Source organism: Cherax quadricarinatus, chromosome 9 (genome assembly GCF_038502225.1).
Source record: "Cherax quadricarinatus isolate ZL_2023a chromosome 9, ASM3850222v1, whole genome shotgun sequence".
In the NCBI taxonomy this organism is placed as follows: domain Eukaryota; kingdom Metazoa; phylum Arthropoda; class Malacostraca; order Decapoda; family Parastacidae; genus Cherax; species Cherax quadricarinatus.
In genome coordinates this window covers 34,796,136-34,806,895 of record NC_091300.1, presented here as the reverse complement: position 1 = coordinate 34,806,895, position 10,760 = coordinate 34,796,136, and positions in this window count along the sequence as shown.

The window sequence follows — 10,760 nt, the reverse complement described above, 5'->3', positions numbered from 1 at the left end:
CCAGCCAATCCTGGCTCGCCCACCACACACCCAGCCAGCCCATGCTCATGCTGCTAGTAGTACCGTGCCTCACAGAAAATGGGAATAGCAACTCTAATTTCACTCAACTCATGTTTAACTTCATTCGCAAGCCATAAAACAAGAAGACAAGTAAATACGAAGACCAACTAGAGGCGCGGAATGGCAAAGCATGCCAGGACAAATAAATCGTCTACATCCGACGATACATTCTGGGACAAGAATCCGTTCCACTAGTTCACATGGGAGCTGCCTTTATACAATTCCTAAAATGACAAGGAAACCCAACTGTAATGTCCAGGTATTCAAATAACGTAGTAAGGACAGACTCCGAGGAAGATCAGGATGGTGGAATTTCATAAAATCAGTCAATATCAAGCAGCATTCATTCCAGGTGTCACTGCGCCCAAGTTAGTATAATAAACTTTAATTAGTCAGACTAAGGATATAATTAAAAGTATAGATACAACAGACGTACATACACGTGGGCAGCATGTGTGTGTGTGTGTGTACTCACCTAATTGTGGTTGCAGGGGTCGAGACTCAGCTCCTGGCTCCGCCTCTTCACTGATCGCTACTAGGTCCTCTCTCTATTTCCTGAGCTTTGTCATACCTCGTCTTAAAGCTATGTATGATTCCTGCCTCCACTACGTCACTTGCTAGGCTATTCCACTTTCTGACGACTCTATGACTGAAGAAATACTTCCTAACATCCCTGTGACTCGTCTGAGTCTTCAGCTTCCAATTCTGACTCCTTGTTTCTGTGTTCCCTCTCTGGAACATCCCGTCTCTGTCCACCTTATCTATTCCACGCAGTATCTTGTATGTCGTTATCATGTCTCCCCTGACCCTTCTGTCCTAAAGTATCGTCAGTCAAATTTCCTTCAACCTTTCATTGTAGGACATTCCCCTGAGCTCTGGAGCTAACCTTGCTACAAACCTTTGTACTTTCTCTAACTTCTTGACGTGCTTGACCAAGTGTGGGTTCCAAGCTGGTGCTGCATACTTCAGTATGGGCCTGACGTACACAGTGTACAGTGCCTTGAATGATTCCTTATTAAGGTATCAGAACGCTATTCTCAGGTTTGCCAGACGCCCATATGCTGCAGCAGTTATCTGGTTGGTGTGTGCCTCCGGAGACATGCTCGGTGTTATGGTCACCCCAAGATCTTTCTCCTTGAGTGAGGTTTGCAATCTCTGTCCACCCAGCCTATACTCTGTCTGCGATCTTCTTTGCCCTTCCCCAATCTTCATGACTTTGCATTTGACAGGGTTGAATTCGAGAAGACAGTTTTTGGGCCATGTGTCCAGTCTGTCCAGGTTTCTTTGTAGTCCTGCCTGATCCTCATCCGATTTAATTCTTGTCATCAACTTCACATCATCTGCAAACAGGGACACGTCAGAGTCTATCCCTTCCATCATGTCATTCACATATATCAAAAATAGCACTGGTCCTAGAACTGACCCCTGTGGGACCCCGCTCGTCACAGACGCCCACTGTGATACCTCTTCACGTACCATGACTCGCTGTTGCCTCCCTGTCAGGTATTCTCTGATCCATTGCAGTGCCCTCCCTGTTATATGTGCCTGATCCTCCAGCTTCTGCACTAATCTCTTGTGAGGAACTGTGCCGAAGGCCTTCCTGCAGTCTAGGAAAATGCAATCCACCCACCCCTCTCTCTCGTGTCTTACTTCTGTTACCTTGTCATAAAATTCCAGAAGGTTTGTGACACAGGATTTGCCTTCCATGAATCCATGCTAGTTGTCATTTATAATCTTGTTCCGTTCCAGGTGCTCCACCACTCTCCTCCTGATAATCTTCTCCATGACTCTGCATACTATACATGTCAGACACACTGGTCTGTAGTTTAGTGCCTGGTTTCTTTCTTAAAAATGGGGACTACATTTGCCGTCTTCCATATCTCGGGCAGTTGCCCAGTTTCAAGGGATGTATTGAAGATTGTGGTTAGTGGCACACACAGCGTCTCTGCTCCTTCTCTAAGGACCCACGGGGAGATGTCAGGTCAGGTCCCATCGCCTTTGAGGTATCAAGGTCACTTAGCAGTTTCTGCACCTCCTCCTCCATTGTTCGTATATGATCCAACACTTGTTGGTATATTCCCTGTTGATGTTCCCCTCTGTGCTGTCATCCGAGAGCCCTTCCTGTCTCTACTGTAAATACTTCCTTAAATTTCCTGTTTAGCTCCTCACATACCTCCTGATCATTTCTTGTGAGTTCCCCACCTTCTATCCTCAGCCTGATCACCTGGTCTTTGACTGTTGTCTTCCTCCTGATGTGGCTATACAACAGTTTCGGGTCAGGCTTGACTTTCGATGCTATGTTATTTTCATACTGTCCCTGGGCCTCCCTCCTTACCTGTACATACTCGTTCCTGGCTCTGCAACTAATCTCCTTGTTTTCATGTGTTCTGTACTTTTTCCATTCTCTATTGTACTTAGTTTTTGCCTCCTTACACCGTTGGGTAAACCAGGGGCTCGTTCTGGTCTTCCAAGTTTCTGCTGCCATTGGGAACAAACCTTTCCTCTGCCTCCTTGCATTTTGTTGTTACGTATTCCACCATTTCGTTTACTGACTTTCCTATCAGTCTCTGTCCCACTGAACCTTCTGTAGGAAGTTTCTCAAACCTATGAAGTCCCCTCTTTTATAGTCTGGCTTTTCCCATTCAACTCCTCTCCACTTGTAACTCTACTATGTATTGAAAGCACAGAACCAAGTGGTCACTAGCTCCTAGGGGACTCTCATATGTGATGTCCTCAATGTCTGAACTGCCCAGGGTGAACACAAGGTCCAGTCTTGCTGGTACGTCCTCCCCTCTCACTCTGGTAGTGTCCTTAACATGTTGGTGCATGAGGTTTTCCAGTACTACATCCATCATCTTGGCTCTCAATGTTTCGGGACCCCCGTGTGGCTCCAGGTTTTCCCAATCAATCTCCCTGTGGTTGAAATCGCCCATAACCAGTAACTTTGCTCTGCTTGAGCGAGCTCTTCTTGCCACCTCAGCAAGTGTGTCCACCATTGCTCTGTTGCTCTCTTTCATATTCCTCTCTTGGCCTCCAGCAGTTCTGTGGCAGATTATACATCACTGCAATGACTACCTTGTACTCCCCAAACTGAAGTGTACCTACTATGTAGTCCCTTTCTCCAATCTAGTCCAGGCCTCCCATTTTCTCGAATTTCCACAGGTTTTTTACGAGCAGTGCAACCCCGCCTCCCCCACTGCCCCTTCTATCTTTCCTCATGATCTGATATTTTGGTGGGAAGTTTGCATCTGTTTGGCACGAGTGTGAAGAAATACCTCCTGGAAATTAAACTGCCACTTCAGTGCCTCCTGGTAATGGACAATGCTCCTGCTCATCCTCCAGACTTAGAAGACCTATTGCTTGAGGAGTGTAAGTTCATCACAGTGAAGTTCTTGCCCCCTAATACCACTCCTCTCATTCAGCCCATGGACCAGCAGGTTATTTCAAACTTCAAAAAACTGTACACCAAAGCAATGTTTCAAAGGTGCTTGGACAATGCTCCTGCATATCTTTCAGACTTGGAAGACCAAGTGTTTAGGGACTTCAATTTTATAAAAGTGAAGTTCTTGCCTCCTAACACCACTCCTCTCCTCCATGAACCAGCAGGTCATTTCTAACTTCAAAAAACTCTACACAAAAGCAGTGTTTCAAAAGTGCTTTGAAGTGATCTCGGACACTCAGCTGACCCTAAGCGAGTTCTGGAGGAATCACTTCACTATCCTCCATTGCATAAGCCTTATAGGTAAGGCTTGGGAGGGAGTGACTTCCAGGACTTTGAACTCTGCTTGGAGAAAACTGTGGCCAGACTGTGTCCAAGAGAGGGATTTTGAAGAGTTTGAGGCTGACCCTGGCCCTGCCGACCCTGTGGACTCTATTGTGGCACTGGGGAAGTCCCTGAGGTTGGAGGTGAGTGGCGAGGATGTGGAAGAGTTGGTGGAGGACCACAGGGAAGAGCTCACCACTGAAGAGCTGCAAGAGCTTCAACTTGAACAGCAACAGACTGCAGCTGAGGAACTTGCTTCAGAGAAGGAGGAAGAGGGAGTGAAGGTGCCTTCTTTAGTGATTAAGAACATTTGTGCAAAGTGGAATGATGTGCAAAGTTTTGTAGAGAAACACCACCCTGACAAAGCTGAAACAAGCCATATCTGCAACATGTTTAGTAACAAAACCCTGTCCCACTTCAGGGAAATCTTAAAGAGATGCCAGAAACAGAGTACTCTGGACAGTTGTTTTGTGAGACAGGGGTCCAGTGACTCAAGCTGGTCCTAATGGCATTAAAAGACAAAGAAGGGAAGTAACCCCAAAGAAGGCTTTGCTACCTGAAGTCTTTATGGAGGGGGATTCCTCTGCCAAACACTAACTCCTCCCTCTTTCCTCCTCCCTATCTTCCAGAAGCCAGCATTAGCCTTCAATAAAGGTATGTAATATTTATATAATCGTTAAAAAAATTATTTTGTTTTTTTGTGAATATTTTTGTCTGGAACAGATTAGTTGTATTTACATTAATTTTTATGGGAAATACTATTTCGGTTTTCGGCTGACCTTCTGGAACGGATTACAGCCAATAACTGAGGGTCCACTGTACTTAGGTTTTTAGCCATTTCGGATTTAGGCCAACTTTCTGGAATGGATTACGGCCGATAACCAGGGGTCCACTGTACTGTAGCAAGTCTGAATAAATGACGAATGGGTATAATTGAAAACTGCTACATTAGTGAAACACCATAAAGTGAAGCCCTCTTGTACCGAGAAGTTTCTGAAACTATTTCGGTTTTGAAAATACTTTAAGTGTTAGATGCCTGAAGGTGGAGCTAAGATCATGGAGATAGCACATGCTTTTGCTTTTAAAGAATCAACAATTCATTCAATTTAAGACAATGACAGAAACATAAGATGGTAGCCTGCTGAAAAAATTTACAAGAGGTCAATACCAGTGAACAAGACTGAAGAGATATTAAATGTGTGAAATAAGCATAAAACTAATATGACGCTACACTTCATCTATCAACGTCAACATGCTCCAGTTATGCCCTTGCACTCGGAAAAAAAGTCAAATTGCACTATAAAACAGTGTGAGTCAGAGAAAAAGCAGAACAAGTGTTGTTTCTTTAGTTCTGGATGCTGCTGAAAATTTTCCTGCCCAGCTGGAGAAAATTATTTCTGAAGGTAGCTACAAGCCTGCACAAGTGTTTAATGCTGATAAGGCAAGATTACACATCAAGATAATTCCATCTGGTAATTGTATCAGTATGCAAGAAAAAAATGCACCTTCAAAGTAATGCAGGATCACTTCAGCTTGCTTCTTTGTGGTAGTGCATCAAGTGACTAAGTGTAAACCAATGCTTCTGTATCGCTTGCAAAATCTTCATAATTTCCACACCTATCCTCACATCTTGTACAGGTATTTTCACCACTAAATATGACATATTTTATATAGTTACTGGACATTTAAAATTATTTAGAATATGAAATTCAAATTTCAAGAGTTGTGATGACTGTCTCAGTCTTTCCACCCAACAACAACTGGCCAAGGAAAAAATTATAGCAATGCAACCTGACAGTAATAAAATCATAATGATACCTCTCTCAATATTTTGATCATTTTTTCATAGTTTTTTGTTATACACTTATAAAATGGGTACAACAACACTATGCCTCTACTAAGCAATGGATGTATCTCTTGTGAGTACACATTTTTAAAATTTCACCACTAAAAAAATTACATAATTGTAATCTGATAAAGAATATTTCCATCTGTTCCCATCTCAAGTTATAACAATATCTTCAGTGGGAAACTGCAATTCACTTACTGTATTTTTTGCTTAACACATTCCTTCGGCCCATATCAGGTCGTTATGCAGGGATCCAAGGCGTTAACTCCATTTTTTTTTCTGGCACAACCTTGTCTGACCCTTCTAAAATAAACATACACAAGCTCTGACCTTACATCCCACAGAACTTTTTCTACTACAGGTGTCTCATGCTTTATGCAGTAAATATATTCTAGGTCAATGGCAGTATTTAAGACTCTTCAAACTGCACTGAGAGATGCAGTGATCACATACAGTGAATGTACATGAGAAATACAACATCACATAACAGCAAATTCACAAAAAGTAAACCCACATAAAGTGAGGAAAGCCTGTACTGTACCATTTTCTGTATATTATTATCGGAAGAAATACAGTGGACCCCCGCTTAACGATCACCTCCAAATGCGACCAATTATGTAAGTGCGTTTGCACGTGTATGTTTGGGGGTCTGAAATGGACTAATCTACTTCACAATATTCCTTATGGGAACAAATTCGGTCAGTACTGGCACCTGAACATACTTCTGGAATGAAAAAATATCGTTAACCAGGGGTCCACTGTATGTATAAGAGAGTTAGAATCCACCACTCGATTGAAGAACATTATATTTTACACTGCTTTTTAATCCGATGTGGCTTACCGTTGACCTGACTGAACTGTTTGCCCTAAAGTACTAATGTGTCTTGTGAGCACAAGCTTAATTCCCTACAAGTACAGTGGACCCCCGCATAACGATTACCTCCGAATGTGACCAATTATGTAAGTGTATTTATGTAAGTGCGTTTGTACGTGCATGTTTGGGGGTCTGAAATGGACTAATCTACTTCACAATATTTCTTATGGGAACAAATTCGGTCAGTACTGGCACCTGAACATACTTCTGGAGTGAAGAAATATCGTTAACTGGGGGTCCACTGTATAGGATATAGAAAATTCCAACACTGAACATTTTTTAATATACTGATCAACTGCACATTCATTATAGCATGCAATGCATTATCAACATGAATAAAACAAAATTCAACGCCATTGCAAATAGTAGTACTGTACTCACCCTTCGCCGAATATGCTTTCTTCCAAAGGCACTGGTGGGAGTGGCAGGGTGAGCTTCATTAGCCAAAGATGTAGAAAAAGAGCGACTAACTGAAGAGAATGTTGAGGAAATAGTAGAAGTCAACACTGTAGATATGGGTGTAGATGAGAGTGTGGATGTCAGTTTTGGTGTTGGTCCAGACGTAGGAGGAGAGACTGACTGAGCACTGCGTGATGTGAGTAACTGATTTGTTGTTGGAACAGTAGTGGATGATGGCTGAAGTGGAGAAAGAGGGGAGCGTGGAGAGGGTGGAAGCAAGAGGGGCGAGAGATGTGCATGGTTACGAGGAGAATTCACCGGGGAGCCACGGGGAGAGCCACGCAGTGGTGCTGCATCAGATGGCAGCTTTAGTAGATCTTTTGTTTCTACCCGCTCTCCTGCAAAGACAAACAATTGTCAAATTAATCTCTCTCTCTTTTTCTTCAACTGGAAGCATTTCTTTTTAAAAAGGAATTGAATATTTGACAGTTCATTTGGATCACTTCCTGTGTAGTACTTTGCACCATCTGAAATACTGCTGTGATTACACTGCTAGAGGTTAAGAGTTCTAGTTTTCCTATGTTGCTACAGCATCTGCTAGGTATGGAAAGCCAGATGCCACTCTCAAATACAATAGGGCCCCACTTATAAGGCAGGTTAGGTTCCAGGCTACGGCCGGAAAGCAGATATCGCTGGAAAGCAGAATACCATTTTTTCCACTTGTAAATGCATATAAATGCCAGGTAACAAGTTTACACTAACATATATTAAGTTAGCAATAGAGCTAGGCATTAAAAACAATAAAAAGTAAAATACACACACACAGTACACCCATTACTTACCTTAAAATATTTGTAATCTTAATATAGGGTGAGAGGTGAGTTTTATTGGTAGGAAGTCAGATTTGTGAAGTATGGTAGCCAGCCAGGTCAGCCCACCCCATCCCACTGCACCCACACGTAATACAGTGGACCCCCGACATTCGATATTAATCCGTTCCTGAGAGCCAATGAATGTCGAAAATATCGAAAGTCGAATTAATTTTCCCCATAAGAAATAATGGAAATCAAATTAATCCGTGCAAGACACCCAAAAGCATGAAAATTTTTTTTTACCACATGAAATATTAATGCAATAGAATAATTACAACAACAACAACAACAACAAGAGATTAATAACAATAGAATAACTGACACTTACCTTTAATGAAGATCTGGTGATGATTGATGGGATGGGAGGAGGGGAGAGTGTGGATGGTGTCAGTGTTTAGAAGGGGAATCCCCTTCCATTAGGACTTGAACTGGCAGCCTCACCATGCCTTACCACACTGTGTATGCCACTACGATTCTTAAATCTTTCAAACCAACCTTTGCTGGCCTTAAATTCACTCACATCACCACTAGTTGCAGGCAATTTCTTTACCAAATCATCATGCACTCTGACACACGCACTCCACTTTCGTACTTTGCAATTATCTCTTTCTTCATTTCAATAACCATTAGCACCTTTTTTCTTGAAGGGTTGGCACTAGAAGCTTTCTTGGGGCCCATGCTTCCTTATTTTGCAGAAACAAGCACCAAAAACAGTGATAATATGGATAATATGGAATGTACCGAATGTATCCTTAGATCCGTGCACACTGGCTGGCGTGTAAACACTGGCACACATGGTGCAGTTCAGGCCACACGTGGACACGTCTCGTACAAATCGATTGTCGGATTTATCGAATGTCGATGCCATCGAATGTCGGGGGTCCACTGTATACTATGACATTTAACTAAAGCACCCCAAAGCAATAAAAATATATATACATTACATTCATTAATTACCTTAAAATATTTGTATAGTCTTAATGTAAGGTGAGAGGTGAGTTTTATTTGTAGGAAGTCAGGTTTGTGAAGTATGGTAGCCAGCCAGGGCAGCCCTTCCTGCCCCACCCCACCCACACATATGTAAACAAACCAGGTGAACATGCCTGGTTTTCGTTCATACACTTTTTGTATTACACCATAATACAAACACTTTACATCGTGAACAAGTTGTCTCCATGTTGATACAGTAGAATAAATAAAGAGAAACACTCCCATTCTCATGTAACACTACTTTAGAAGAAATGACGCTCTGAGTGAAGGTATATGGAAACAAGTAACTACGTATTTGTAACTACTGTATTTGTGTAGACCTGAATAAAGTTACTTACTTACATACTAGAGGAATAATTTTCTATTTTTTTTTTTTAACATATTGGTTGATTCCCACCAAGGCATGGTGACCCGAAAAAGAAAAACATTCATCATCATTCACTCCATCACTGTCTTGCCAGAGGGGTGCTTTACACTACAGTTATAAAACTGCAACATTAACACTCCTCCTTCAGAGTGCAGACACTGTACTTCCCATCTCCAGGACTCAAGTCCGGCCTGCCAGTTTCCCTGAATCCCTTCATAAATGTTACTTTGCTCACACTCCAACAGCACGTCAAGTATTAAAAACCATTTGTCTCCATTCACTCCCATCGAATACGCTCATACTTGCTTGCTGGAAGTCTAAGCCCCTCGCACACAAAACCTCCTTTACCCCCTCCCTCCAACCTTTCTTAGGCCGACCCCTGCCCTGCCTTCCCTCCACTACAGATTTATACACCCTCGAAGTCATTTTGTTTTGTTCCAGTCTCTCTACATGTCCAAACCACCTCAACAACCCCTCCTCAGCACTCTGGATAATGTTTTCGGCAATCCCACACCTTCTCCAAATTTCCAGACTACGAATTCTCTGCATTATATTCACACCACACATTGCCCTCAGACATGACATCTCCCCTGCCTCCAGCCTCCTCCTCATTGCAATATTCATCACCCATGCTTCACACCCATACAAGAGTGTTGGTACAACTATACTCTCATACATTTCCCTCTTTGCCTCCAAGGACAAAGTTCTTTGTCTCCACAGACTCCTAAGTGCACCACTTACCCTTTTCCCCTCATCAATTCTATGATTCACCTCATCCTTCATAGACCCATCTGCTGACACGTCCACTCCTAAATATCTGAATACACTCACCTCCTCCATACTCTCTCCCTCCAATATGATATCCAATCTTTCGTCACCTAATCTTTTTGTTATCCTCATCACCTTACTCTTTCCTATATTCACTTTCAATTTTCTTCTTTTACATACCCTAACAAATTCATCCACCAACCTCTGCAACTTCTCTTCAGAATCTCCCAAAGAGCAGTGTCATCAGCAAAGAGCAACTGTGACAACTCCCACTTTGTGTTAGATTCTTTATCTTTTAACTCCACATCTCTTGCAAAGACTCCTCGCATTCACTTCTCTTACAACCCCATCTGTAAATATACTGAACAACCACAGTGACATCACACATCCTTGTCTAAGGCCTACTTTCACTGGGAAATAATCTCCCTCTCTCCTACATACTCTAACTTGAGCCTCACTATCCTCATAAAAACTCTTCACTGCTTTCAGTAACCTACCTCCTATACCATATACAGTGGAACTTCAAAAATCGAACTGCTCCCAACACGACCAATTATGTAAATGTATTTTTGTAAGTGCTTTTATAAGTGGATTTTTGAGGGTCTGAAATGGACTAATCTAATTTACATTATTCCTGATGGGAATAAATTCATTCGGTAAAGGCACTCGAACAGCCTTCTGGACCGAAGAAACTTCGATATTTGAGGTTCCACTGTACTTGCAACATCTGCCACATTGCCCCCCTATCCACCCTGTCATATGCCTTTTCCAAATCCATAAATTCCACAAAAACCTCTCTAGCCTTATCTAAATACTGT